This window comes from Sorex araneus, chromosome 5 (assembly GCF_027595985.1).
Source record: "Sorex araneus isolate mSorAra2 chromosome 5, mSorAra2.pri, whole genome shotgun sequence".
NCBI classification, from domain to species: Eukaryota; Metazoa; Chordata; class Mammalia; order Eulipotyphla; family Soricidae; genus Sorex; species Sorex araneus.
The window spans coordinates 82,074,433-82,084,665 of record NC_073306.1 but is presented as its reverse complement, the minus strand read 5'-3'; positions in this window follow the sequence as shown (position 1 = coordinate 82,084,665).

Sequence of the window (10,233 nt, the reverse complement as noted above, 5' to 3'; positions counted from 1 at the left end):
TGAGACACGTGAATTCCAGACTCCCCTGAGCACGCTGAGAAAGAGGGTCACACCTGGAGGTGAGACCGCAGTGGGGTTGGCTCCGTCACTTTGCTTCGGGCCTTTGCTTTCTGGCCCGTCTTTTCTGCTAAAAGCTCTTGACTGCCAGCACCATGCCGGCCTATTGAACAGAGATGCCGTATGTAAAAGCCTAGTTCAGCCAGGGAAAAGAGCAATGTGATTATTTCTATTTAGACAGTATTTCCTCCCCCGGAGCCGAGCCTGGAGTGTCTGTCCCTCAGGATGGACACCAAAGCCAACCCTAAGGGGGCTTAGTGTTTGTTAACCATGATACTGTCTACACAGCTATCAAAAATAGCTCCATAAAATTACTACCGCATTAACCCAGTGTATATGTGTGTGTGTGTGTGTGTGTGTGTGTGTGTGTGCGCGCACGTGCGCGTGTGCGTGTTGGGAAATAAAAGATTCTTTTTTAAAATGTTTTATTTATTCATTTATTATTTATATACTGACTTTTTGGGTCACACCTGGGGTTTCTCTTGGTTCTACAAGAAATGCTCAGGGGTTCCTCTTGGTTCTACACTCAGGAATCACTCTAGGGAACCATATGGAATGCTAGGAATTGAACCCGGGTTGGCCACCTGCAAGGCAAACTCCCTACTGCTGTACTATCGTTTTGGCTCCAGAAAGGGTTCTTTTGAGGAATCAGAGAAGAAGGACCAAATTGATGATTTGGCCATAAGAATTTCTAACTTGCTCTCTCTACTGCCTTTGCTCTGGTGTATCTAGTGGTCTGGCAAGCTCTTCATTCCAGACAATGCAATATTCAGACTGTAAATAATTTATTTTAAAAGTAAACTTCATAGCATACCACACTGGATAGGATGTAAAGCAGAGGACAACCAATTTCAATTAAGAAAATATAAACATGCAAGGTTTAACAAGTATAACATGTTCGTAATCTCTTCTACAAGGGCTTAAAGGCTCCAGGTGAGATACAATAATATTCACATATCTTCTTCTAAGGAAATATTTTTTCATCAATTTTTGCTAATTATAACAAGCAACTATCAATTATAATAATTTACAAAATAAATTATTCAGGGCCTGCTCTAGGGGCAGGCTTGAAGGGTGATTGGGGAAATTAGAAATAATGGTGATGGGAAGGTGCAATACTAGTGAGATTGGTGTTGGAATATTGAATGTAAGAAATCATGTACAGCTTTATAAAATAAATAAATAAAAAGATAAAATTAAAAAAAACTAAAAGTAAACTTCAAGGCCTGGAGAGATAGCACAGGGATGAAGATGCTTATAAACAGCTGACCCTGGTTTGCTCCCCAGCATCACCTGGTCCTCAGGACTTCCAGCATCGAAGGGCTCCAGCAGCACTGCATCCTGGACTGCTCCACCCCCGCAAACTTAGAGTCAGTGCAGTCATAAGTCTCTATCATAATGCTATTTTCCACTCCTGAGCATTCTTTACATTCTCTCTTCATGAAATCACTTTTGGGATTTTATTTTCTTCGTCATGGCATGTTTCAGCAAAAGTGTGTGCGTGTGGTGGGGGTGGGGCAAGGTGTTTCAAATAGAAGGTGATATTATTTTTTGTTGTTGTTTGTATTTGGTTTGGGGGCCATACCCTGTACTGCTCAGGGCTTACTCCTGGCTCTGAGCTCAGGGATTCTCCTGATGCTGTGGGGTTCTCCCAGTCCATTTGCAGTGGCCTGGGTCTTCTCTCTGTAGAATGGCCATGGCCCCTGTGGGCACTGCTTGAGCCTGACTCTAGGTGCCATTCAGAGCCTGGTGCTCAGAGTCCTGCTGGCTTTGCCCTGTCTGAGTTGGAAGGGAAATACAAGGATCACACAGAGGCAGGAGGCTGCAAGCTGGGCGGGCCCCTCCTAAATGCTGCTACAGTACCCAAACCAGCTGCCCCTGAGACCACCTGTCACCCCCGGAATGGATGGATGGGCCTATTGTGTAGAATGAGGTCTACCCTCTGTAAAGATAAGCGCAGTCAGTGGCAAAGGGCTGGTGTAATATATCGTTGGTTAGGTGCACCACCCAGAAAGGGATTTGGATGCAGTGAATTTTGCTGAGTCTTGTGGGGGGGGGAACTCCACCCACCTGTTGAGCCCACATTAGCCCCCTAACCTAGAGAATCCCAGGTGCCCCTGCCTGGCTCCTAGCACCCTGCTACCCAGACAGAAAGATAGACCCTGGGAGTCATGGGAAAATGGGGGGAAGAATGGTGGTAAATTTCAGTCTTGGCTCTCTGGTCGGGCCCTTGATACCCTCATTTCAAGAATGTGGGTAATGCTAGTTGACTCCCATTATTTAACTAGCATTGGAATAGTGATTCCCATGTGATTCTAACAACCATATTATTGATATTTAGTTTTCTAGACGGAACTGACTTTTGGTGGTACCTTCTGATTTCTCTGACCTCATGCCCCTTTCTTGATGCCCCTGCCTTGTTTGCTCTGGAAGCAGTAGAGTATGTCAGGCAGGCTACCAAGAAAAGTATTCATTAAGTCATCGTTCACTGAAGAGCTAATGATTTAGGGGCCAGAGATAGACCAGTGGTTAGGGCCATGCCTAATAAGTGTGCAATGTGGGCTTTTTTTTTTTTTCCTTTTGGGTCACACCTGGCGATGCACAGGGGTTACTCCTGCTTTGCACTTAGGAATTACTCCTGGCAGTGCTCAGGGGACACTATGGGATGCTGGGGATCGAACCCGGGCCAGCCGTGTGCAAGGCAAATGCCCTACCCACTGTGCTATCACTCCAGCTCCTGCAATGTGTTTTTTTTTTTCTTTTTGGGTCACACCCAGCGATGCTCAGGGGTTACTCCTGGCTTTGCACTCAGGAATTTATCCTGGCGGTGCTTGGGGGACCATATGGGATGTCGGGGATCGAACCCGGGTCGGCCGAGTGCAAGGCAAACGCCTTACCCGCTGTCGCTCCGGCCCCTGCAATGTGGTTTTGAGTCCCCACACCACCTGGTCTCCAGACCACTGCCTGGTGCAACCCTGGAGGCCCCAGATTGTGGGGTAGCTCAGGTATTCCGGCCCCGAAGGGTCCAACAGCACTGCATCCTCAGGCCCTTGTGCTGAATTGCCGGCCGATTGGTGGAGAATTGCTAGTGGGGCCCTTGGGTCTCCTGAGCACCTCTGGAAAATCCCCACCAGCCTCCACCACCAAAAAGAGCTAATGATTTCACCTCAAAGGAAATCATTCCTGTCTCTCCAGTGCTCTCACATAGTCTACACCCAACAGATTTTGTGGGTCTTCACAACAGACTCAGAAGCTATGCGACTATTTCTTTATTTTCCTCATTGAAAAACTAACCTAGGGCTGGAGCGAGAGCACAGTGGGTAGGGCATTTGCCTTTCACGCGGCCAACCCGGGTTCGATTCCCAGCATTCCTGAGCACTGCCAGGAGTAATTCTTGAGTGCAGAGCCAGGAGTAACCCCTGTGCATTGGATTACCCAAAAAGAAAAAAAAAAAGCAAGCAAAAAAAAAAAAAAAGAAGAAAAACTAAGAGCAAGAACTGGTGTTTTTTTTTTTTTTTTTGCTTTTTGTGTCACACCTGGCAATGCACAGGGGTTACTCCTGGCTCTGCACTCAGGAATTACCCCTGGCCGTGCTCAGGGGACCATATGGGATGCTGGGATTTGAACCTAGGTCGGCCGCGTGCAAGGCAAATGCCCTACCCGCTGTGCTATCTCTCCAGCCCCCTAAGAGCAAGAACTGGTAATCAAATACAGATGTGTCCGATTCTAAAAACTGTGCCTTTCCTTTTTATGTAATAAAATGAAATGTATGTATTGATGTGATTTTTAAAATTTTTTTAATTTATTTTTTAATTAGTGAGTCACAGTGAGGGTACAGTTATAGATTCACACATTTTCGTGCTTGTTTTTCCCTGATGCAATGTTCGAGAGCCCATCCCTCCACCAGTGTCCATTCTCCACCACCAATGAACCCAGTATTCCTCCCACCCTCCAATTCCATCCCCCCAACCCCACCCTGCCTCTGTGGCAGGGCATTCCAGTTCTTTCTCTCTCTCTCCTTTTGGGTGTTGTGGTTTGCAGTAGGGGTATTGAGTGGCCATCATGTTCATTCTCTAGTCTACTTTCATTGTCTCCCCGCGTGGGATTTCCAATCACATTTTACTTGGTGTTCCCTTCTCTATCTGGGATGACTTTCCCCCAGCGTGTCAGGCCAGCCTCCAAGCTATGGAGCCATCCTCCTGGTATTATATACAACTATTCTTGGGTATTAGTCTCCTACTCTGTTATTTTATATTCCACAGAGGTGTGCAATCTTTCTATGCCTGTCCCTCTCTTTCTAGCTCATTTCACTTGGAATGATACTTTCCATGTTGATCCACTTATATGCAAAGTTCATGACTTCATCTTTTCTAACAGCTGCATAGTATTCCATTGTACAGATGTACCGAAGTTTCTTTAACCAGTCATCTGTTCTCGGGCACTTGGTTTTTTTCCAGATTCTGGCTATTGTAAACAGTGCCGTGATAGTCGAAATGACATCTGCACTTATATGTTCATTGATGTGATTTTTCAAGGTACTCTGAACTTGTGATTCAGAGTTTGAAGTCGGCTTCAGATGGCCTGGGTCAAAGCTCAGCACCTTTGCACTTGGTCCTGTGACCTGGGTCCCAAGGCCCTTGTGATCTATAAAAGGGACCAACAGGACTAGTGAGACCTTCTGGATGATTGTAAAAATTAAATGAGTGAATATTCTTAAAACTCTTCCAAGCATACCTGGAATATAGTAAACACTAAATACATTTGTTTTGTTTTGTTGGCCACACCTAGCAGTGCTCAGGGCTTACTCCTATCCTTGTACTCAGGGATCACTTCTGGTGGTCCTTAGGGGACACACAAGGTGTCAGGACTCAAACCTGGGTCCAGTAATGTGCAAGGCGAGCAACTTTTCTGCTGTACTATTTCTCTGGCCCCTAAATAAGATTATTTTTAATTGTGAAAGAAATCAGTGCTCTTTGGAAAAACTTTAAAATTTAATGTAAGAAAAAGGAAAAAGTCAAGTTCTTTCTCCTCACCCTTCCATATCAACTTCCAAGCAGTGTTCGGGGACAGAGAGACAGCCCAATGGACTGAGGGCTTGCTTTGCAGGTGGGAGGTCCCTGGCACTTCATGGGTCCCCGGGCACACTGGGAGTGAGCACAGAGTTGGGAGCAGGCCCTAAGCACCACCAGATATGGACCCCCAAACCAAAAACAATAGCAATGACACAAAATCTCACACACACACACACACACACACACACACACACACACACACTATTCAACATAAAAAAAAGAAAGGTAGAAACAGCACACGAAACTATAGTATGATGAATAATAGTTGAAAACAATCATATAATCATTTTGGACAGGAACTCAGTGTTCAAAGTAGGTAAAAGCATATATCTGATAACTTTTCAGTATCTGTAGTGCAAACCATAAGGTCCAAAAGGAGAGAGAGAGAAGGAGAGAGAGAGAGAGAGAGAGAGAGAGAGAGAGAGAGAGAGAGAGAGAGAGAATGCAGGCCATGGAGGAAGGTGGGGTGGGGAGGAAGTGGGAGGGAAACTGGGGACATTGGTGGTGGGAAATATGCACTGGTGAGGAGATGGATATTGGAACATTGTATGACTGAAGCCCAATCATGAACAACTTTGTCACTGTGATTCAATTTTTAAAAATCTAACTAAAACAAAAAGAATAATCTGGGTGAAAGAGTAATTATGGCCTTAGAAAAATTTTTAATGAAAGTAATTTCTTACTAATAATCCTACTTATCCAAAGAACTTCTAGATTACTGGTACTATGAGGCCCATTTGTAGCATACAAGATGGAGAATGTGTATAAACTTTAGTTATATGTTTGTTTCCTTTAAGGAGCTAAAATAAGTTGACATAAATCAACCAATTAGGTAGAACAAAACAAAGGAAACAAATCCATAGTGTGATGGAAGGAAAATATTTCAATTTAATCGGGGTCGGGACCGGAGAGATAGTAGAGTGTGTAGGGTGCTTGTCTTACATGCATCTAAGTCAGGTTTGATTGCCGGCACCACATGTGGTCTCCTGAGTGCCCCCAGGAGTGAGCACTGAGCTCTACTGGGTGTGGCTACGCTGAAAAATAAAAATAAAATTGAAAAGTTTTTAAAAAATCAATAGAGAGTCACTCTCAGAGGTGCTGAGGGGATCTGGGCCAGTGATCTCTGTTCTTAGCCTGGCAGTGTGGGCCTGGTGGCTCAGTGCAGAGCGCAGTGGTGGTCAGGGGCCACTAGGGCCACACCTGGCAGTGCTGGGGGTAGAGGCAGCTTGGGGGCTTGAGGATTGAACCCACCGCCTTAAACATGCAAGGCATGTACTCTACCATTTGAGTCACACCCCAGCACAGAATTACCTCATTCTTATCAACTGCACAGTATGTGCCAATCACAGAGAAGTACTATAGTCATTCCTTTGCTGATAAACACTCTAAAACTGCAAACAAAGCTGTCATAAGTGTCTTTGGTGTGTAGGTCAGTGCTCACTTTCTGCAGGCAGTCTTCAAAATTGCACTGCTGGGTAGAGAGCAGTCAGAGCCAGTGCTCCACTAGATTATCCAGTGTGGCTCACCATTGCTTTGCAAAAGAAAGGGTGGCACAGAGAGGTCAACCCCTCACTCAAAGTAGAAGGCAGCTAGTGATGGAGTTCCTAGTAATATTAGAATTATTAGTATAAGTATTATTAGAAAAAAATTTTTTTAGGTCACACCCAGTGATGCACAGGGGTCACTCCTGGCTCTGCACTTAGGAATTACCCCTGGTGGTGCTCAGGGGACCATATGGGATGCTGGGAATCAAACCTGGGTCGGCCTCGTGCAAGGCAAACTCCCTACTCACTGTGCTATCACTCCAGCCCCTAGGGAAAACAATTTTTAAATAGCAGAAAGGTCTTACCCACATCTCACAGACAAACTTATCAGACTGAAGCCCACTTCTCTGGAAAACCAACTTTCTTCCAAAGTGAAATGAGTATATAGATGTAAGTTCGGTTTTCGAAGTGGCTCCTCCTGTGAAGGAGAGGTGGAGGGCTTGGTATTCCTTTGCTTCTTCCAAGCCTCCAAGTTCCTTCTGCACGGGAACAGAGCTGGCTGGAATTACCTTCACACCACTGCAATGCCCAGCATCAAATTGGAGGCTTTCTCCATCCTAAGTCAAGATGGCAAGCAGGTGGTCATTGCATTAGATTTTACATACATTTTCCCCTCCTATTTTTCCATCTTCATAACAAAACAACTTCCTCCCTAAAACTCTCCTCTCTCTTTTATTTGCACCAACATAATCCATCCCCGGTTCTTTAATCCTTTCCTTCTCTTCGTTCTCATAAGCACAGCGGCCATCTGCTATAGATGGATCTTATCTCAGCCTATATCTGTGCAACCTTCCCAACAAGGATGTAATTCCTGATGACATATTCACTCTCATACCTTCCATCTGGCAGAGTCTCAATGAATATTTGGGGGTGGTGGTGAGAGGGGTGGCACATACCCAGCAATTCTCAATGCTTACTTCTGGATTCTGCACTTGGGGATCATTCCTGGTGGGGTTCAGGGGACCAAATAGGGGTCCAGGGATCAAACCCAGGTCAGCCATGTGCAAGGCAAGAGCCCTTCCCACTGTGCTATCTCTCCAACCTCTGAATTTGTTTTCTTAAGTGCATTTTCAGTAACAACAACAACAACAACAACAACAAAAAATCCATGCTTACTGGAGAAAAATGGAAAAAAAACTTATACATAAGGAAATTTAAATAATCTGGAATCCCATAATTTTTAAATATGAATTTGTTTTCTTAAGTGCATTTTCAGTAACAACAACAACAAAAAAATATCCATGCTTACTGGAGAAAAATGGAAAAAAAACTTGTAAATAAGGAAATTTAAATAATCTGGAATCCCATAATTTTTGAGAAACATTTTTGGAGTATTTCTTTGACTAAAGTGAGAAGCTAACAAACAGAAAACTGGTCATTAGATTAAGGAAGTACAAAATCCAGAGTTTGATGATGAGAGGAAATCTGCAGCAAGCAGTTGAAATGTTGGCCACTGGGTCCACGTGCATTTTGCATGGAAAATGAGCCTGTGTCATTAAAAACTCCATCTCTTTTTTTAACTCATTTGTTTAGTATTCATTGAGGATCTATCCAGCTTTAGTCCTGGGACAATGACATCTTGCATTGATAATGGGAGTGCGCTTGCAGCTCTCAAACAGATAGAACTATATAAAGCTGGGTTAAGTTCCCTACTTGCTAGGATGGGATTTCCATGACATCAGGCTCATGGCTAGCCTTACCCTCTGGGTTCACAGGAACCCAGAGGGTAAGGCTTCTGAAAATACATTTGTTGCTCCAGTTTATGATGAGCTACCAGGCCTTTGTGCCTGTAGTTAATTATATATGAACTTCAGGGGATTCTGTTTTTCTGCCCACGGTTGCTTGAGTTCATATTCTTGACTTGATCTTCAATGATTATAGCCTAAACATCTGTTGTTCCTTGTCACCATTTCAGATTGGGCAAAGCAGTTTTAGAAGTTATTCTGAAAGTGCTTTTTGCCCGATGCCTGCCCCAGCTGCCTGTTAACTCATGAAGTCACGGGGTGGGGCTCAACCCGAATGACTTTGTGGTAAGAGGGCATCAAGTGCAGGCCGAGTGCTTCCTGGCAAAGCCTCTGCCCAGAAGCCCAGGTCACCAGTAATGCTGTCTTTCACATGTCTCTCTGACTAGCGGCAGGATGCTGCTGTTCAAACAAGTCAGCTGTAGGCCTGAAGACGTTTGATCCTAAACTTGTTTATAGCACAACCCTCATTTATAGCATTACATTTATTTAGCTTCTAGGGATCCTTATGAGGTCATGCAAAGATGAAAGACAAAGAATACGGAGGCCTGGGGCTCCTTCATTTATTTGTTCAGTAAATGTGACTGCCAACAATGTACCAGTCCCTAGAGTTGCAAAAGCAGACCTGGAGTTTGGTGTCTACAGTGCAACCGATGTTCAACAGAAGTTACAGAAGTTGGAGAAACAGTCTAGGAGTGAAGTGCTTGCCTTGCATGCAGTCGACCTCGTTGGAGCCTGACATGGCATATGGTTTCCCAAGTTGCACCAGGAGCAAGCCCTCAGCCAGCCCCCTGTGGCCCTGTGCCCCCTCCTCCTCACCCAAAAAAAAAAATAATAAATAACAGGAGTAACAGAAATAAACCTGTAATTATGAAGTATGTCAAATTCCAGGAAGAAACAGGGGACTGTGATGTACATGTAACTGAGAAGTCCTACCACCTTTTCTGGGTTTGGGGGAAGGGTTCGCAGAGAAGGGACACTCGATCTGAGATTGGGTATTTAATTTCAGACTCTAGTATTCCCAGGAGTAACATGAAAATGCTACTATCCTCCAGGACTCATACAGACATGGTAGGGGGAAGGATCGCATCTACGAGGCTTCGAATGAGGCGGAGGGTGCCTACAAGTGAGCCTGGTGCGCTGCAGCCGACGCAGCTGCTCTCGGGCTTCCACACCTGTCATCAAGTCAGCCATTACTCAGGCACTTAGCCTGCAGACCTTTGATCATTTTCCTTCACTCTGCCAGGCAGCTGCGGTCAGAGAGGGACTTGGGGTTAACCTTGGTTCCACCACTTACAGCTACTTTGAATTTGGATACCTCACTCACCTGCCAAAACGGACTGTTTTTTGTTTGTGAAATGGAGTGAATTTGTGAAATGGAGGCCATATAAGTGTTTCAGCTTATGGCTTAAAGCTTAAAAAGCAATTTGTTTGCAAAGGTTTTGCAAATAGTTACTCCTTAATGAATTGCAGCCAAGGGCCAGCAGGAGCTCCAGGGACTGGAGCTGCATGCCCTGTGTGTAAGAGTGACCCCAAAGAACTTGCTAGGAAGCAGCCCCTGAGCACCTCCAGATATGAACCAAAAGACAAACAGAAAGAATTGCAACTTCTGTCACTGACACGGTTACCACTGCTAATCATTAACTCCTGCAATTTTTCTTGGTAAACACTTTGGTCCTTCACTTCCTTCCTCCCCGCTACATCTAGTCAAATCCCTTGTTGTTTTCTTCCTCTTCTCTTCAGGATCCCTCTGTGGATCTCAATTCTCCACATGGCTTCCAAAGAGTGCTTTGCTCATACCACTCCTTAGTAATTTCC